Raw genomic sequence first — 16,862 nt, forward strand, 5'->3', positions numbered from 1 at the left:
ATCTTGTTTTAACAATATTTTAATTCCTTGGAACGATAAGCCATGCAATTCAAGGGGCCGTCAAGGAATTCTTTCCATGATATTTTCAAAACTTAAATTTAAGACTTTTGTAATATGTATGAGTTATCTGTTGCCACATAAGTCACACACAAAACAACCACAGAACCTTGGTGGCATGCAATAACGAGTGTATTTTGTTTCTGGATATTAGGTCAGCTGGGATAGTGGATGTATCTTTATCTTGGCTGGGCTCATTCAAGTGTTTGGGACTTTCTGGCTTTCACATAACTTAGACTAGATTTGTCTGGGATTCCACATCTCTCTAACCCTCCATCAGGCTAATCCTGTCATATTCTCACTGGCAAACACAGAAGTATAAGAATTTTGGAGTAGACGCTCTATCGCTCTGTCATCTCCACCTCATTCAATTGACCAAATCAAGAAAGAAAACCTGTTGCTATGGAGTGGATTCCAACTCATAGTGACTATAAAGGACAGAGTATAACTACCTTATAGGATTTCCAAGGGGCAGCTGGTGGATTCCAACTGCCAACCTTTTGGTTAGCAGCTGAGCTCTTAACCACTGAATCACCAGGGCTCACAAGAAAGAAAGGACATAGCAAAAAAACAAGGCAAAGGGCTTGGGTACAGGGAGAGGTGAACAACTGGAGTGTTCAGTGTAATCCATCACAGTGACCAAGGAACGAGGTGCCATTCTTGATTTTTTTTTGTTTGTTTGTTCTAGTAAGTCAAAGAAACATTCTTCAGGCCTAAGTATCTCCAAACTATACCTCAATCTGTTAGAAATAGGACATTTCTATCACTGTTAACATTTCCCAAACTGCAGGTGTATAAAAAACCCATAAAAATACATTTTCTTCCTGTCTTCAATTGCCCTTTTTATCTCTAGGTTTCAAACTGCATACTGAGGCACTAGATGAATAATAAATGCAGTTGTTAGGGATAATTTAGAAGGCTTAGTCAAGCACCTTGGTCACCAGAGAAAGGAAATAATTAAAATATTATTGTGGATCAAATCCTCCTTCCAATACTTTTTCTTTTATTTCATCTGACAATTAAGGATTAGATCGCAGGCTTTTATGAGTAGCACAGCTGTGAATTTAGAGCACTGTTCCCCTCAAAAAGCAACTGGAGAAATAACCATAACAATATTACATTCAACATCAAGTGCCTACGGCAGGAACTGAGCACTAGAATCAGAAAAGAGAGTAGGAAAGAACCAATGATGTGACAATAAACATCCTGGTTTTCAGCAGGAGGCAAAGGGTAAAATTATAGTAACAGTTATCTTTACTAATATTTTATTTTTATCTGTTTTAAATGCAAATAGTATAAATAATCTAATAATTCATAAAAAGAACAACCCCTGCCCAATAAATGGGTCATAACTTGATTACCAGTTCCAAAAGCCAATCAATTTAAAGCTTCTGATGTTTACCCTTTTTTTTTTCAATTTACCTTTATATTCCAAATGGCATGCTTATAATTTACTTCCTTAATTTTTAAAGTTGACATATTATCTACTTCTGGTGGCGTAGTGGTTAAGAGCTACAGCTGTTAACCAAAAGATCGGCAGTTTGAATCCACCAGGCTCTTCTTGGAAGCTAAATGGAGCAGTTCTACTCTGTCCTATAGGGTCACTAGGAGTTGGAATTGACTGGGTGGCAAGGGTTTTTTTTTAAAGTAAGAACAACCACTTACTTATATGCCTAAATATCCCACTTCCACAAACAATTTTCTCTCCCTACCTATTCTCCAATATAGTTCTATTGGGACTTCAGTTAAAACAATCATTGTTCAAGGTTTATATTATTATGACTACACTTTTATTGTTGGAAGAAAAAAAATTACAGCTATGCTATAATTATATTTGCTTTCCTATCCACTTTTCGTTATTTCCCTCGAGTAAAAACTTCCATGCTTTATTTTTTTAGTTTTCTACTTACCTTTCATGAATCCTTCTACAGATTCTGCAAGATAGCCCTTCAGTCTATAGATAACAGGGGATATATCAGTTTGCTTACCTTTTTTCTTCTTCCTTGAGCCCTCTTTCACTCGTCCTGCTTCAAGAAGACTGAGGGCTGGCCTCATACACAGCTCACTAACACCCATTCTGCATTCTGTGCCTGTTTCTTGTCTAGGTTACACCTCATTTTTGCTGAGCACAATTTCCAGAAGCTTCCTAAAAAAGAGAATGCATGAGAGGTAACTATTTTAAGATGTCCAAAATGGCATTACTCTACTCACAGTTACTAGATGTTTTAATGAAAACAAAAGCCTTACTTGGAAGTGATTTCCCTTAGAATTTTGAACACATTGTTTTATGATCTCGAATCTTCACTCTCCTATTGAAAGAAGCTCCGTTAGTATAAGCAACTCCCCACCACCTTTTTATTTTCCTTGTAAATGTGATTTCTCTTTACCCACCCTGTTTTGAAATTTCACGACGGTATCCCTAGTTTTATCTCTGAGAAAGTTTCATGAGTTATTTGATAATGTCCATCTCTTCATTTTTACCACAGTTCAAGATCAGAACTCTTATTACTAGGACATTGAACTTTGTGAAGTGAATCATTAAATTCTTAGTTGTTTTGTATTTTGTATCAAAATTTCCATCTTTTATACAAAATTCCATTAACTTAGTCTTCTAATAGTTCTATTGAATTTTTCTTAATTGCTTTCTGTTTTAATTCCCATTAGCTGCTTTTATTCTCTGAACATTTCTTTTTATATTTGTTTTCATGGATGAAATTTTTTCCCTAAGTTTTGAAAGGAATAAATTTATTCAAAGTCTTATCTCTGCATTTTTTTGTATGTTTGTTTTTTAGTTTTCTTTGGTTTCATTTTTCCCTACATATTTTTAACTGACTTTCAAATTTGGACTTGGACTGCTTTGAATAAAAAAGAGAATATGAAATTGGAACTGAGATCATATAGCTAACAGACTCATACTCTGAGAAAATGGGGGAACCCTTGTGTAGGGTTTCATCATTATATGGGCATAGTCATACACTACTTTGACTTTACAGTATTACGCTAAATCGCAGTGATCCAGGAAAGAGATGATGGTGGCTCAGATCAGGGCAGCAATCCCAGAGGTGGTAAGAAGTGTCTGTATTCTGGATGTATTTTAAAGAAAACAACAACAAAAAATAAACAAGAGGATTTTGTCATAAATTGGAAGTAGGGTTTGAGAAAAGAAACAAAAGTGTAAACAGACTTTTAGATTTTTGACTTGCAAAGTTAGACAGATGAAGTTGTCATAAATGAAACAAGGGTTTTGCCAATGAAATAAAGAAGGCTGTGTTTAAACCTGATTTTAATGTGGAAGATCAGAATTGCGTTTTGGATACTGAGATTGAGATGCGTATGAACCTTGTACGAGAAGCAGCCAGCTGCTGAAGTCCAGAGTTCAGGAAAGGTTTCTGAGATTTATACAGAATATAAATAATACTAAGAGCCATTAGCCTGAATAAGGTCACCAGAAAACTGATAGTCTCATCTTTATAAAGAGAGACGATTCCAAAACTCCGAGCGTTGGGGATCTTCAGGGTTAAATAAGGTTCAGAACAAAGGAAAAAAATCAACAAAAGAGACAGAGGAGAGCAACTGGGTGAGTATGAGAAAAAGCAAGACAATAGGCTACCCTGTAAGCTTTGTGAGGAGCCCGGAGTGATACAAATGGTTAACATACTCGTTTGCTAACTGAAAGGTTTTTGGTCTTAGTCCACTCAGAGTCGCTTCAGAAGAAAGGCCTGGTAATCTACAACTGAAAAATCAGTTATTGACAGCTCCGTGGAACACAGTTCGACCCAGACACACATGGGACCATTATGACTCAGAGTTCACTGTATGGCAACTGGTAAGCCTTGTGAAATGCTATCATGAAGAATTAACTATCTGTGTCAAGGTGAAGACTTTGAATTGTGGAGGTCATTTTTGATCTGAAAAGGATAATTTTAAGTGGCCAAACATCTACTTGGAGTAGGTTTAAGAGAAAATGTTGTAGAATAACAGGGATTCATATTTTTCAAAGTTTTTTAGTTTTTCTATACTTGTAGGTTCTTAGTTGTAGAAAATAATACAAAATGATCTTCCTGTATATTTTTCACTTAATATCACCTAATGGTAGCATCTTTCATAACTATAATGCAATAATAACTTCAAAATAAGATAATGAAAATTATTTTATAAGTCACAGCTAGGGGGGTTAGGAATGTTTTCAAGCTATCCAAAGCAGTTCTCAAAACACTGAATACGACTCATGATTTGTAGGTGTGTGTGTGTGTGTATAGATAACAAAAAATAACAGTTACCAGTGACCCAACTAAGGTTCATGTGGACTCCAATATTTTGCACTTTATAAGGAAATATTATTTGAAACAATAAAATTATATAAACTTTGGCTTATATACTGGGATTTATCTGCTAAAGAAGATTGAAAAATTGTGCATGTGCAGTGCATGTGATTGTTATTGTTGTTAGCTGATGAAGTTACTCTGACTCATACTTTGTCATTCAGGTTGAGCTCTAAGCTCTGTGCAGCCAGTTGTCTTTTCGGGAAGTCCGAGGTCTCGATGCTGCCCAGTGTGGGGCCCTTCTCCACAAGGAAGCTGAGGAGCCCCATGAGGATGGTCAAGACAGGCCACACCGGGTTCCATGTGTCAGAGTGGAAATTTGTGATGGAAAGACACAGGCTCGTGCTGCGTTTAAATCTTCCATTGGGGGTTATCATATAAATACTAGGAGGCTTAAAGGGAAACTCTCGGGGGAGGATTAGTTTTCCAAGACAGTAGTCGCCCCTTGTAAGGAGTCATCTCAGGGCCTCTTTCCTCCTCTTCCCAATGACATGGTATCTGATCTCCCTAGGTTCATGTTCTGGATTCTGCCATCCCACAAACTATGACCCATTTACAGTTTTAAAAAAGTGCATGTTTTCTCTAAACATCTTTAAAATTTTTCATAAACACCCTTCTCACCTGTTGACTTGCTCCCTTAACTTCATCTAGCTAGATTAAGAAACAACTAAGGTAGTTGCTCTGAACATTTTCTCAATATTTTCTTCAACACTCTGTTATTATAAAAATTACTAAGGTCATTGTGGTGCATTACTATAAAATGTTCTGTAGTCTTTTCCACTAGTCTGTAAGTCTATAAAATGTGAGTCTTTGTATCTCCAATACCAAGAGATGGTGAAATTTCTTTCTTTTTTTTTGTATGGACGACATGGTTTTCTTTGGTTTAAAGCTCACAGTTGTTATTGTATTGGCAATATTGGCAAGTAGATTGCAGTCATTTTTCAGGAATATATAAAATATCCATACTGTGTTTATGAACTTGGTGTGAAACCAAACCAAACCCATTGCTGTCAAGTTGATCCCATTTGGCTTAGACTCTATGCAGCATGGTATTCAAAGAAATACTGTCAATAAGTAATCCAAGATAATCTGATTCTCTACTCTATTGTTGTATCCCCATAATACATCTCTTTGGAAAAATATACCTCATAAATATCCTTCACTTTATGCATACTACATCTTTAATATTTTGTTTAATAATTAAGTATGATAACCATGACAGTCAATTTATTTATGCTTTTAATTTTATAAAATTCCCAGCATTATCAAAGCCATTGAAAGACATAAAAAATTACCTATACAATTTTATATCTTAAAAATCAAACATCTTGAAATGTGATTAATTTGTAATATAGGAAGATTTTGAGAGTTGATTGTCTGATCTACTAATAATTGTGCATATTAATAATTATATGTGTAGAGTAATAACCTAAAAAAATGACAAAATTTAATATAAATATAGTGTAAACATATTCAATACATAACTTAAATACATATAAATTTTATGTGAAAATGAGTTTCATGGTAGAAAGTCATCAACCATGTAATAATAGTGTGGCTTTATGAATGTCCACAAATAGAGAATATTTCTAGTGCTCTCCATTGCCTGGACACAAAGTAGGACTCCACTCCATTCTCCAACCCCAACACAAAATGATTATGTAGTAGGGAGGAAATATAAGAGTCTGCATTGTTTTAAGATATGTAGATTTGGGGTGTTTGCTACAGTGGTAAGGAGCACTGTTTGCACAATGGTTAAGGGCTTGGCTGTGAACCTAAAGGTCAGCAATCCCAACCTACCAGCTGTTCCATGATAGAAAGATGTGGCAGCCTGCTTCCATAAAGATTACAGCCTATGGGGCAGTTCTGCTCTGTCCGATAGGGTCACTACAAGTTGGAATTGACGTGACGCAGTAGGTTTGGTTTTGGTTCGTTACAGTGGTAGCTAGAGGAATAATGATCAATTCTTGATAAGTAGGATTAGTCAGAAAGATTAGTGGCTTTTAAAAATCGCATTCTTAGATGTTTCATGTTCCTTCCTGAAAGTGACACAAAACAAACGAACCAAAAACGATCATTAGATATCTACTAATTTAGCATTAGGAAACTGCTGTTATATTATTATGATTCTTGCTAGACAGTGAAATAGTATTAAGTTGCTGTGGAATGGCTAATTATTTAAGAATCTGTTTCTAAGTTAATCATTATCTGCAATTTATATATATTCAGGATTAAGAATTTTAGATTTAGACAACTTCCTTAATTTGGAGTCTGTTCTTTGCTCTCATACACAATTTTATTTGTATTCACTATTTCTTCCCTATTTATTTGCTATCTTAGATATTCATGACTTAATTGCTGGGGCTCTTAGCAGTTGTATTGTGGTAACTTTCATATCACAAAGCTCATTTTTATTAGATATTATCCAAACATTCTTATTATAAATTCCATTTTTTCTTAACTGAAAATGTTAAGAGGCCCCTTGATTATCAGAATTGACCAAGCCTGTCCATCTTCTCTGTTTTCTTCTTCACAATTAAGGAATGACTCAAAGGTCATCTTGGCAGTTTCTTGGCAAAAAGCAATATCTGTCAGTTTCCCTCCAAACTAGATAAAACATACTGAGAATTGCTCCGGTGAGCAGATTGTCAACCAGGCACATCTAGTTTGAGTTAGGTCACTTGATTTTATTAAATAACTAGGGGTTGTATTTTCCAGTACTGCAGTTTCAGAATTTTACAATAGTAGTTTTCAAATCTGGTTTTCTTTTGAAAATCCATTTTTTGCAGTGCAAATTTTGTTTTAATTATTAATTCAGTGAGTAAATTTAGCATAAAACTCATTGCAATCTATTAAGTATTATATTCATAGTGAAAAAAGAAAACTATGAACATAAATAATGAAATATACACTTTGTAAATATATTTACTTAAAGTTTCTATCATACCTAAAGACAAGTACTGTGGAGAATAAAAGAATTTTCAGCCTAATTATTCTTTCTTTTTTAAATTTTCTCACTATATATATACTGTTATTGATTTCTCTAAAATATTTTTATATTTGTATATAAAATTTTTTTTAAAAAGGTATTTTTGTATCTATATATTACCAAAACTAAAATGTTTATATCAGTTAGAAATTATCTTTGGAGAATTTTGTATAAATATAATTTAATTAATTATAAAGAATACAAACAACTCTTTTATTTAAATTTAAAATGCTAAGGCTAATCCAATTCATAAATGGCAAGTACTAGAAAAAATACATTAAGAAATTAAGCATTTTTAAGTGCTTTTTTTTTCGAGTACAAAAATTTAGTTCTACCACACCTTTTTGGACATGCCAATTGGACAAAAAAATTGCTATACCACCATCTTTGCATATATTTAAAGGAACAAGCAATTCTCTTTCAAGAACGCATGCCTGACACATGCCAACATTTGCATCTGTGTCTTCAACAAGCTGTCACGAAGTATTACCCTTTCGCCTTGGCGTCGATTCCGACTAATAGCAACTCTACAGGACAGAGTAGAACTGCTCAATAGGGTTTCCAAGGAGCACCTGGTGAATTCAAACTGCCAGTCTTTTGGTTAGCAGCCATAAGTGTAGGACATAAAAAAAGAAATCAAAGGTGCACAATTTTGAATTTCAAAAATAGTACCCTTAAAATAAGGTAATTCCATAAGTGCCCAAGTGCTATTTGGCAATACATGGTAGTTTAAATACCATTTCTACTGTTCATGAATCCATGTAAAAGGAAATTTTGTCTTACTTATGAAGTGAGATTTTTTTCAATCTCTGTACAGAAACTGAGGTTAAAAATCAAACAGATATATAACTGTCCTCGGACATCAAAATGGCTCCTGCAGGTTCAGTTTTATATACCTAAAAAGGAAGGTCAAGAAAGCATGAATTCTCTTTACCCAACATGCTAAAGTATGTGAGTAGCCAGATGTCAGTCGATGAAGCTGTCAATATAACATTCTTTAAAAGAATATAGAATTTATCTGAGGTAAAACGTAAAACACACCACCACATCTTATGGATGGCTTTGTGCAGGAATTTCTGTCACACTTTTTACATTTCCTCAATAATACTCCTGTGATATCTGACAAGTCTCTATTGAAAAATCTTTGGTTATTTCATATTTTATAATCAAGGTGTCAATTTAGAACTTTTTTATTTTACTATTATGTTATTTGTTGAGAAATGTTTGAATTAGTATATCATCATAATAATTTTCTAAAAGATTTTGTCATATAAATCTGCTACCCAAAATGTAGAATAAGGGAGGATAGCCTTGTGATGATGGTGTAGACATTATTGAACATTGTGTAAATGTCAAAATATTCATCTTCTTTTGGAGTAAGTTTAGAACAAGGGTTTAAAACTTTATATGGAAGATGAAACACATATTCTACTACAAAATTAAAACTTTTAACCTCCTTTGTTAGACAAAATCTAAATATCCATAGCATTAAGGAATAAAGGAACACAATCTGTAACCTAACGTTATTATAATCTTTTGAGATTGGATCTGCTGGTGTGTGTTTGTGTTTTATATGTATAGACATACAGGAATATAATGCATGGAATTTTTTCATATATTCCAATAGTGTGGGTTGAACACTTGGCTGATATTTTAAAAAATTCTTGTAGATTTCTAAAACCCACCAAACTATTTTCTTATTTATTGAGATAAATTCTCCAAGTGCATATATCGGTCTTGACTTTAAGCTAAACATATTTTAAGGTGAATTCATTACTTCAGGGCAAGACGTACATGATACATGTTATATTTCATTAATTTTTAACTTTTTGATTATTATGCCTACTTTGGTATTCAATTCTTAAGGTGTTTGTGTTTTTGTTTTTTTACACATAAATTTTTTGTCTTCTAAAAGATTATGTGAATTTATCGAGGTTACGACTGATACAAAGTTTTTATCTCCCACATAATACACATACATATATATATATAAGATATATAGATACATGATATTTAATTATATTACTGTTATTTTTATAATGTAGTCCTGACTTAAATGACAAGAGGCAATAATAGGAAACAAAAAGTAAACTCCAGAATGCTAAGGGGTTCTATGCTCAATTAATACTGTTATTTAACAAATGGCATAATCAGGCCACCTCAATGTGTAAGGTAAAATATTTAAATGTATGGATCAAAAATATGTCTATACCAACCACCTGACTCAGTGGTTTTCAAGGATTCACACTTCAGAATTATCTGGGGAGTTAGTTAAAACTAAAATTACTGGGCCTCTATTTCCAGAGTTTTTGATTCAGTAGAGGTGACAGTAGAACTGCCCCCTAGGGTTTCTATGGAGGAGTTACTGGATTTGAACTGCCCACCTTCTGGTTAACAGACCAGCTCTTAACCACTACACCACGAGGGTGCCAGCAGTGGGATTGGCCCTAGGAATTTGGATTCTAGCAATGTGGTGCAGTTTCAATGTTCTAAGATGTGAAGCCTATGTGGTGCCAATGCTGATGCCTTGGGGGCTACATCTTGAGAACCACTGGTCTACCCTTCATTTCTGTATATACGGTAACTCTCCTCTCTGGGCAACAGCAAAACAGTGTAACAATTTCATTAATCATGTTGTTGTCTGCCATTGAGTCCAATCCAACTCATAGTGACCCTATATGACAGAGTACAACTGCCCTATAGGGTTTCCTAGCTGTAATCTGTATGGGAGCAGATTGCCAGGTCTTTTCTCAGGTAGAAATGCTGGTTGGTGTCTAACCACCAATGTTTCTATTAGCAACCAAGCACTTAACCACTTTGCCACCAAAGCTTCTTGTTTATTAAAACTTAAATGCCATTTCAGTACCACAGAGATTTATATCAACGTAAACCAAAAACCAAATTTGTTGCCATTGTCAATTTCGACTCAAAGTGACTTTGTAGGACAGACATGGTAGAACTGCACCATAGGATTTCCAAGGCTACAAATCTTTATGAAAGCAAACTGCCACATGTTTCTCCATATATTAAATTAAAAGTTACCCTACTTTGCTATTTAGGAAGCCCTGTATTGAAGAACTGAAGCTCCTGAATGAAAGGAGTAAGGTAGTAGATTTTTCAGATAAAAAAAGAAAAAGCTAAGATTTAAAAAAAAAAAACAACCCAAACAGTGCTTGAATGAACAGTACGTATTAGTGTTTTCAAAGGATTTCTGCATTCGGTGGTACTGCATGAAAGTCATAACCTCAATAAATTCACACAATCTTCTAGATAAAAAAATTATGTATAAAAAAACAAAAACATCTATAAGTAATTCAAAATTATAACCTTACGCTACATGCTAATCTCTCTTTTATTAAAATGTCAATTGAGATATTGATGTGGTGGTGTTTATTTCATTTTCTATTGGACTTTTATTGGACCAGAGGCTGTTCTATGAAGTGAGAACATCATGGAGTCAGATAGTGAAGTACAATATCAATTCTACCAGTTCCCAATACTTTGTCTTTGGGAAAGTTGGTGTTTCTAATGTCTTGATGCTCGGAATGCGCTAGCAAAATGAACTAGTGAACTAGTAGCAACTAGAAACTGTTCAAAATGCAAACTCTTGGGATTGAAGCTCTCCAAGTGGCCCCAATGGATAGTGAAGTTTGAAAATCACTGTTTTAAACATCAGCATCTTCAAATCTAAAGTAGATTTAATAATATTATCCATTTCATAATTTTAAGGGGAATTTTCTTACATATTCCTGGCAAAGGAACACAGTATTAAAATTGCCCAATAAATGTTAGTTGTGATAAAATTGATCATTCGAAGAAATTGTCTTTGACAACTGCCACTATCCCCACCTTTTTGGTGAAAATTCTTTGAGATTTGATTCCCACTGTTATTCAGCAAAAGGTATAACTGCATACCGTGGCCTATGAGAGCAAAGTACTCTGTCTTCAAAGTTCCTATTCATGCACATTGAAAAGAATATATGAGGTCATTGAGACTCCCATATGTGTTTATCTTTTTGCCTACATGGGGTCTTTGCACATGTATCCTCTTCCTGAAATATTCTTCTTGCCATTTTTAACTTGATAACTATAACTCATTCTTCAAATTCCAACTCAGTTAACATTATTTATCAGAGGACAGATCTTCATTCTTCATCCCTTCTAGCTTCTGTGTCTCTCTTTTTCTTAGAATTACTCATATTTGTAATTTTTAAAATGTCATATTTTAAAAAATAAAATAAAATATGTTATTACTCTTGGAGATATATATATAATAATCTATAATAGGTCAGGGATCCTGCTTATTTTTCATCAGCATTATGTCTACAGATTTTAATCTCAATGACGTTTTCAATGAATGAATGAACAAATGAGTGAATGAATCTATTTTAAGTGCTTAACCTGGAAAACAATTATACAATATTCTGTCTAAAATTTAGGTTTTCTGTTAAAGTCCCACATTTTAATATTTATTTTTGACAGTTTCTCTCAACTTACAGTTTTTCAGAGCAAGCAATTAAGAGAGTAAAAAAAGTGCCTTTTGTTAACAGGTTCTTTTAAGATAATCAAAACATATAACATGTATAAGATTGCAGGCTGAGGGTCAGATCACTTGGATTAAATCCTGGCTATGAATTTAAAAGTGTATGACAAGTTATATAACCTCTGTGAATGTTAACCCTTTTATCTTCAATATGATAATAAAATATACGAGGCAGTTTTTTATAAGAATTGTGTGAGATAATATGTGCAAAGAGCTTGGCACAGGTCTTGAACATTTACCAATCATGGAATAAATATTAGTTTATACCATTATAATTTTTAAAATATCAAGATACTTTCATATTGTATATCTATATCTTATGCCACCACTCTAATGTTTTGAAATTGAAAACTGAGTCTCCCCAGCCCCTTCCAGGGCAGTTTTTTTTTTTTAAACCCTACCCTTTGTCTCACACACATACACACACACCCTAAAATTTCTTCCGAATGAGAAATAAATTTATTTTATGATTAATAAACAACTAAAAGATATTTTTCCTGGAAAATGACAACTGCTATGTACAAAATAGAGTAGCAAAACAGAAATCTTCTTCTCAGGGTGTGTATAAAGCAAATATTTTCTTCTCATATTGTAAGGAATAAGTAGGAGACAAACTTCCCCAACAGATCTACATGGAGCAAATAACTACTGAATTATCCTACAATGAATAAAGATGTCAATTCATCAAGCAAGTGTAGTCGATTTTATTAAACGCATTTGCATATTTCTTCCTCGAAAATCTACACTTCACCCATAGGAAATTTAGTTACAATATTTTGAGTAGTTATCCAACTGAAATAAAATATGTTCTACTGTATAAAGAATGATATCACATAATTAACATAGGAATAGTTTATTATATCAGTTCTGAGTTTTCCACAATATTCTGAAAGCACTTTTATTGTTTGCTAATATAAACAGAAGAAATGAACCAGTGTTTAAAGGCTACTATGCAAACTTTGGGTACTCTTATGTTATTAATCTTTTCATGCTCCAAGTGATCAGCTCATTATTTGTATCTGAAATCTATAACTGTCTTTGCCAGTGCCACACTCAAGACATTGTCTTTGCTATTGTTTATAAAGTTGCCTTTTCTTCAGACTATAAACTCTCAGAAATATTTTCCAAGCTACCTATTACAAGTACTGTGTGTCATGCTGAGAAAAAAGTACTATAATTCAATTTGATCTACGTGCTTTAAATATGCCCAATTTAAACAAATAAAAAATTATTTATTGCTGAATTAATGGTTTTAAAGTGTCTTAAGATCATATGGTTCAAATTTCAAAAACATGATTGTGTTCAGCATCATGATGAATTCTGAGCAGAAAGAAAATCTGCACATTCTATTGTATATGAAGCTGGGCTGATTAATACAAGTTTTATGAGTAATTTTGCTTTCTAACAGAAAATGTTCTATAGCCAACCATCAGATATTATATTCTGTATCTTAAATGTATTAAAGGCCTTATGGAAGTCATAAAATGCATGACATATTGCTATTTGTATACCTAGGAGATAAAATATTACAGTTTTTAAAGAGGAAACTCCAATTATATTAAGATTTTTGTTCCACCAGACTGGTCTCTGTCCCTTTCTCTTGCGTTTGCTTAAATTATTATTTCTGTGACCCCTGGCATTTTAAGATTGATTAACTTCTCTTACTTTAGGAGTCCTGGTGGCTCGGTGGTTAAAAAGATTGATTTCTAACCAAAAGGTCAGTGGTTTGAAACCATCAGCAGCTCTGTGGGATAAAGATGTGGCAGTCTGCTTCCATGGAGATTTACAGCCTTGGAAACCCTATAGGGGTTGTTATGAGTCAGAATCAACTTGACGGCAATGGGTTTGATTTTTGTTTTTGTAACCTGTCTTACTTATTATGCTGACAAAGTAATTTTCAGTATGACTTTTGAATGCCTATGTCAGGCAAAATTAGCTTCTAGAAACCTTTTATCAAATACTAAATTTTAACATATTTCTAAGTCATTCAGAGAAATTAAAACTTATGCATTCAGATTTCTACACATCGGCATAAGATAAGAAAATGATAAAGTAAAACAAACCTTCAAAGAGAGAAAACAGACAAATATAAAACCATTAAATGATTTATGTGGAAGAACATTAAAATTAAAAATATATAAAATAAAAAAACAAATTCACCTAAAAATCTTGATGCTTAATTAACATAATATTTAAGACAATGCATAATAATTCTATCATAATAAAATTTAAGTTATTGAGTTCTTGAAACACTTTATGAATTTCCTATCATCATCTCCTCCTCCTCTTCATCATATTTACTACTATTAAGTCAAGGAGAAAAAGTGTCAACCTGAAAAATCTTACAACCATTTAAGGAGCTAAAAAGGTCATTAATAAACTGAACTCCTGAAAGCCTTTGGATTGTTAAAGATAGGACAATTCTTACATTATTTAGGCTAGTAAAGAGCATAGTAAACTTTATGAATCTCACATAGACTTGATATCTAAACTGGAAATGTCACAACCACCACCAGCACCAACAACAACCCCCTGAAAAACAACAAATAAATGACAAAATACTACAGAACAATCAAACTTAAAAATACAGATATTTTTCTAATCCTTAGTGAAACATAGCCAACCAGAACAATATCCAAACTAATTCTAGAGTCACTTAGGAAAACAAAATTCTGCATGTGTTAATTATAATCCACCTGATACATAGTTTATCTTCAGGAAAAGGATCAAAATAAGTCTGGTCTTAGAATTCTCCAAGGCAATTTTCAAAACTAGAAGAAAAAGGAATAGCGTATACAGCATTCTAAGGAAAACAACTGCGTAAGTCTGTATTTCAAGTAAAACATGATAGGTAGATAGTCTCAAATTAGAAACAAAAACAAAATCCTCAGAAAAAAATAACATGCTTTAGACACCTATTCATTTTAAAAATCGACTTACTGGTTTTTTGTGGGTTTTTCTCATTACAAAATACACGTTCACTTGAAAAAGTCAAACACTGAAGAAATATGTAAGTTAAAATTTGGCATTTAGTTCACTGTTGATTTGAAAATCAGAAAGCCAATTCCATTTAATGGTTTTATTAAAATCTAAGTTAGCTTTTTTTACATTATATTTGTAAAGGTGGAATGCCGAAAAGCTTTTCAAGGCCTATTAAGGAAAGGAAACACTGGTGGCATAGTGGTTAAGAGCTATGGCTACTAACCTAAAAGGTTGGCAGTTCAAATCTACCAGGAACTCCCTGAAAACCGCCTGGGGCAGTTCTACTCTGTCCTATAGGGTCACTATGAGTCAAAACCGACTCAACGGCAACTGGTTTGGTTTTGGGTGTATTAAGGAAAAGAACAGTCCCCTTCCCCACATTTCTCCATACAACTGTCCTACAGGCCGCCACTTTCAATGATTGTGCTGTTTCTTTTGTACTTAGCTGCAATATTTATATAATGTTTGCATTTCTTCATTGTTTTTTGACTTCTTATTAATGAATGTGAGCATACACTATCTACATTACATACAACATAAATTACTCTCTCTTTTTACAATGAGCTAAGGAGTATACAATGATTGTTTTTCACTGTTTTAAATCTCTTTTGTTTGTTTTGTATGGAGTTAATCACTGTTGTTTAAATTTGCTCTCTTTTCTGTGTACATAAATTCTGTTGTGCTTACATAATTTATGATAAACATTCCACCACGCATGTAAAACAGTTTTAAAAAGTATGCAAACTCATCATGTTCTTAAATTTTCTTTATCTTCTTGGAGATCTCTTCCTCATGGCCCTCTGAACTTCCAGCATGGTTCTACAGGTAATGAAAATGATTTTGATACGTTATTTCCATTGGTAGTTTCCTGAGAAAATGCAAATTGAAGAGTGAAGAGTACTTTTTGAAAATTTTGCGTAGCTGGAAATCTTTATTTTTCACTTTGCTTATTGTTTGGCCAAGGATTTTACTCTGTGTTAAAAAAAAAAAGTTTTACCTTGGAATTTTGAATGCCATGTTAATTATCGAATAGTTTCCAGTGTGGCTCTTGAAGTTCAATGCCATTCTGATTCTCAGCCTTTTATGCAAACTTTTTTTTTTTTTTCTTCTTCATCTGTAAGCTTTTGGAAACTTCTCTTAGTCACAGAGCTCTGAAGTTTCCATGTAATGTACCAATGACGTACTTCTTCCTTATTGGTTGTGTTAATTATTGGGTGGGCCTTTGAAACCTGGAAACTGATACCTGTGAGTTCCCAAGTAATCTTAAATTAGTGATTTGCTAAAGCCTTCTCCTAAACACTGTTTAATAATTCATTTTAAGTAAAGTGAAACAGAGAGAGACTTTGGAAGTCTTTTTCCCTATTGTTAGTGAGGTTTTTTTGGCGAGTAAAATAATAATAGTTTTCTTCATGGTTAATGAATATAAATTCATTATTAATTTTAACCAATTATTTCATGGTCAATAGAGCTTACATAATAATTTAAAATTAATAGTTTTGTTATTACATTATCTGGCACAAACTATCTAGAAAAATTCCAATTTACTTCTAAATGTACAATCAGTTCTTCAATTTGTCTATGTCTAATAGAACAAACCCTTTGAGAGAGAAAACATACAATGTGGAAATTCTAATGTAAAAAAGGCATGTAAAATTTGTCTAAATCTAAAAATATCCCCCCGTGCTTTTAACAGCTATTACTAGATTTGCAAAATCTTTATGCTGTGAACTTTTTATACAATTGAGCATATAATATGTAAGTTGGGATTATTTGAACTATTTTGATTTGATTTATAATCACTAAACACGTGATACACTAATTCTTATCAAACTTTTAGTAACTTTAATGCAAACCTAATCTTCAAAAATCAGATTTTTGATAGAGGAGTTGTTCACTCTTGATTTCAAAATGTCAGCCTAAGGCAGTCAATAAAAACTGGCTTAACAGAAAAACTGCAAAACGAAACCTA

This window comes from Elephas maximus, chromosome 18 (genome assembly GCF_024166365.1).
Source record: "Elephas maximus indicus isolate mEleMax1 chromosome 18, mEleMax1 primary haplotype, whole genome shotgun sequence".
Taxonomy (NCBI): Eukaryota; Metazoa; Chordata; class Mammalia; order Proboscidea; family Elephantidae; genus Elephas; species Elephas maximus.